General features: G+C 35.7%; 1 pseudogene; it reads right to left on the reverse strand.

Annotated features, from left to right (window-relative positions):
- Nucleotides 1–331: 331 nt before the first annotated feature.
- LOC123638948 lies at nucleotides 332–545 on the reverse strand (annotated as a pseudogene).
- Nucleotides 546–4342: the final 3797 nt, after the last annotated feature.

Below are 4342 nucleotides of genomic sequence, written 5' to 3' on the forward strand. Positions count from 1 at the left end.
CCTTGTAAGCCGTGATAAAGACTTCTGATTCTATAAATCTATCTAATCTATATAAACATTGACAGATATAGAACAAACATAAAAATGATTTGTGACATTAGACAAAATAGTGAAGGACTTCAGAAAACCCTGTTGTCTACAAAAGCAACAAGAACATCACTAAAATTGTCAGAGTAAACTTTTTAAAAACTCTGGAAATTAACCAAAGACCTATAGACAGCTCAGGAGTATTATTCAAGAAAACTGGCAGAATATTGGTAAGAATAGCAAGTTCTGTGGCATTTTAATTTGTCCTGTTCCACCCCCACCCTCAGCTCTGCGCTAGACTTGAAAACGCACAGACTGCAACAGTGAAAAGCAGCAACCTGGCAGCCACTGCAGTGGGCAAAGCAGCATCCAACTCCTTCAAAGCCTCATTCTAAGCGGATTATGATCATCTCACCTGTCTCACGGTTTCTTGAAAGAACTGACTCCCACGACTGCCTTTACTAAACTGATAAGAACAGATGCTACACTTGATCTTAGCCAAGAGGCTGAGGAGTGATAGACTGCTTTTGTTAGACCTAGATCTGGAGCTTACTCCGTGTGAACAGCCTTTTTCCTGAGAGTCTTTGTTAAGAATGATCAGAGGTAATTTTTTTTATCAATGTAGCAGCTTGAGGTAGTGGATAATAGTTGGGGCAAACAAGGGGCTAACCAAAAATTTTACAAAGAAAGCTGAGGAATGAAATGTCCGTAGGAGATTTTGAAAGTGTTTGACATATTTCAGGGAATCTAGAAGGCTGTGCACATGCATAGAGTTGCTGGGTCACTGTGTTGAAAAGGATTCTGATGCTCAGTCTAGGCTTTACAAGGGAATTGGTAACGACTGCCACTGGATTGCACCCGTGTTGTAGTGTTACTGCTTCCATAAGTCATTCTGTGACTTAGGAAAAATATCTTCAAAATATTTGGCAAAAAGAGTTGATCTGAATCTTTAAGCATCTGAATGATCTTTAAGCATCGTTTAATTTTTAAAGCTTTGTGATTGTATGATGTAATGATACCATTGCCACATCTTTAAAAAAATATGATTTGTAAAGTTTTCAGGAAAGGATTTTAAAAAATAAGCAATGTAAGTAACAAGTGTATACAGTATGAAATATTTGAGCTGGAGGAGTATACAAACAGCTGTGGTTGACGGTCTTGCCTTGCTCTTTTCTAAATGTAGTGCTTCTCAGTGCTAGCATTTAATTATGCACTGTACTTGGATAAAAATGTACATTAGTGGAACGATAAGCTTTTATGATGGGATGTTGGGTCCTAAATATGGTTTAAATCTTTGCTACTGCAATTGGAAAAACCAACAACCCATGGATGAATGCTCATTTCTTATGGACGTGCAGTGGGATATATTTGCTCTTGCATTATTTGAAGACAGATTTGTATGCAATCAGTACAGACTTTAACACATGACAAGCTAGATGTTGCAATCTTTTAAGAGGTCTCTATTTTCAGCCAAAATGTCCCACAAATAAGTCCAACTGAATGCTTGGAATGACAACTTCCAAGTTCTCTTCTTCCTCAACACATGGGACAGATGATACTCAGATGGGTGACACACTCACATCAGGGTATTGTAGGGTATACACACATTTACATGGGGATAGATTTAAGGATTGCTCCAATTCAAGGATAATGACAATGATAATAGTAATGGTAATTGCTAATATTTGCATAGCACTTAGTATATGTCAGATGGTCTTGTGAGAACTTTGTGTATATTAACTTAATTCATAAAATCTCTGAGACAGTATGATTATTATCAGTCAAAATTCTACAAGGCACAATTGAGGAGGCACAGAGAGTTTAAAGAACTTGCTCAAGATTACATATCTAGTAGGTGGCAAATTGGAGATTCAAATCCAGGCTGTCTGTTCAGGGAACCATCTTCCTAACCAATAGGTTATAGAGTCTTTGGGATGCATGCTAGTGAAAAGGGTGTTACAGGAATGACTACGAATCCAGCTTGGTGCATACAAAAAGGAATTACTTTATAAACCAGGGTAGTTTACCTGCTGGCACAATGAATTATTTGAGATGTGCCTCTCAAACTCCCTTACAAAGGCCTGTGACTCCAGTGTGCCATGGCATTGTGGTTGAGAGCCAGGGCCTTAAGCATTGACTCTTATGTTTCTGTCCTAGAAATCCAAGTACTCCCCTGGCCAGTATTTCTTCTTTTGTATGGTGTTCTGTACCCTCTCTTGTCCCTTGTGTCATTGAGTCCTCTAACTTAAATAAGAATGGATTTTCTTCTTATCCCAACCATACTCATGAGTATTCTGTTTTATTCCAGAGATTTTTTGTTTTCATTCTTAGTTTAAGTGGATTTAAGGAGTGCAAGTGGATTTTTGTTACTTGGATGAATTGCATAGTAGAGAAGTCTAGGCTTTCAACCTACCCATTACCTGAATAGTATACATTGTACCCGATAGGTAATTTTTCATGCCACACCCTCCTCACCCCCATTCTAAGCCTCCAGTGTCCATTAAGTCACTTTGTATAACCATGTATACCCACTGTTTAGCTCCCACTTACAGGTGAGAACATGCAATATTTGGGGTTTTGTTCCTGCATTACTTCACTTAGAATAATGGCCTCCAGTTGAATTCCAGTTACTACAAAAGACATAATTTCATTATTTCTCATAGTTGAGTAGTGTTTGATGGTAGTGTGTATTACATATACCACATTTTCTTTATCCATCCATCAGTTGATGGCACTTAGGTCAGTTCCCTATCTCTGCCATAATGCATTGTGCTGTGATAAGCATATGAGTTCAGGTGTCTTTTTGATATAATGACTTCTTTTCCTTTGAGTAGATCCCCAGTAGTGGGATTGCTGGGTCTAATGGTAGATTTACTTTTAGTTCTTTGGGAAATTTCCATACTATTGACTATAGAGGAAGTACTAATTTACATTCCTACCAACAATGTATAAGTGTTTTGTTTTTACTGTGTATGAACCAACATGTGTAGTTTTTTTTTTTTTACATTTTAATAATGGCCATTCTAGCTGGGGCAATGTAGTATCTCATAATTGTTTTAATTTGCATTTCCCTGATGATTAGTGAGGTTGAGCAACTTTTCATATGTTGGACATGTGTATATATTTGTTTAAAAAAATCTGTTCATGGCTTTTGCCCCCTTTTTATTGGGGTTATTTTTATTTTTGTTGATTTGTTTGAGTTTCTTGTAGATTCTGGATATTAGTCCTTTGTCACATGTATAGTTTGCAAATATTTGCTCCCATTCTGTAGGTTGTCTATTTACTCTCTTGATTATTTCTTTTGCTGTGCAGAAAATTTTTAGTTTAGTTAAGTCCCATTTATTTTTGTTTTTGTTATATTTGCTTTTGGGATCTTAGTCACAAATTCTTTGCCTAGACCAATGTCCAGAACAGTTTGTTCTAAGTTTTCTTCTAGAATTTTTATGGTCTTTAATCCATCTTGAGTTCATTTTTGTATATGGTGAGAGATAGACATCAAGTTTCATTCTTCTGCATATGGCTCTCCAATTCTCCCAGCACAATTCATTGAATAGGGTTTTTATTCCGTAGTGTATTTTTTTATCTTTGTTGAAGATCACTCAGTTGTAGATGCATGGTTTTATTTCTGAATTTTCTATCCTGTTACACTGATCTATGTGTCTGCTTTCATACAAGTACCATGTGGTTTTGGTTACTGTATCTTTGCAATATAATTCAAAGTCAGGTAATATGATGCCTCCAGATTTGTTCTTTTTGCTTAGTATTATTTTGGCTATTTGGGCTCTTTTTTGATACCATATAAAATTTAGTATTGCTTTTTTTTATTTCTGTGAAAAATGACATTGGTTTTTTGATGAGAATTGTATAGATTCTGTATATCATTTTGGGAAGTGTAGACATTTGAAATTTTAAAAACATAGATTCTTCCAATCCATGGGCATAAAAAGTTTTTCCACTTTTTGGTGTTATCAATGATTTCTTTCATCAGTGTGTTGTAGTTATCTTTGTAGAGATCTTTAACCTCCTTGGTTAAGTATATTCCTAGGTATTTTGCTTTTTTGCAGCTATTCTAAATAGAACTGAGTTCTTTATTTGATTCTCAGAATGGCTGTTATTAGTGTATAGAAATGCTACTGATTTGTGTACATTAATTTTGTAACCTGAGATTTTACTGAATTCCTTTATCAATTCTAAGAGTCTTTTGGAGAATATTATGGCTCATTAGGCTTAGGGCTTATTAGATGTCAGATCATATCATTGACAAAAAGGTATAGTTTGACCTCATTTTTTCCACCTTGGATGCCCTTTATTTCTT

The sequence above is a fragment of the Lemur catta genome, chromosome 5 (assembly GCF_020740605.2).
Source record: "Lemur catta isolate mLemCat1 chromosome 5, mLemCat1.pri, whole genome shotgun sequence".
Classification (NCBI taxonomy): domain Eukaryota; kingdom Metazoa; phylum Chordata; class Mammalia; order Primates; family Lemuridae; genus Lemur; species Lemur catta.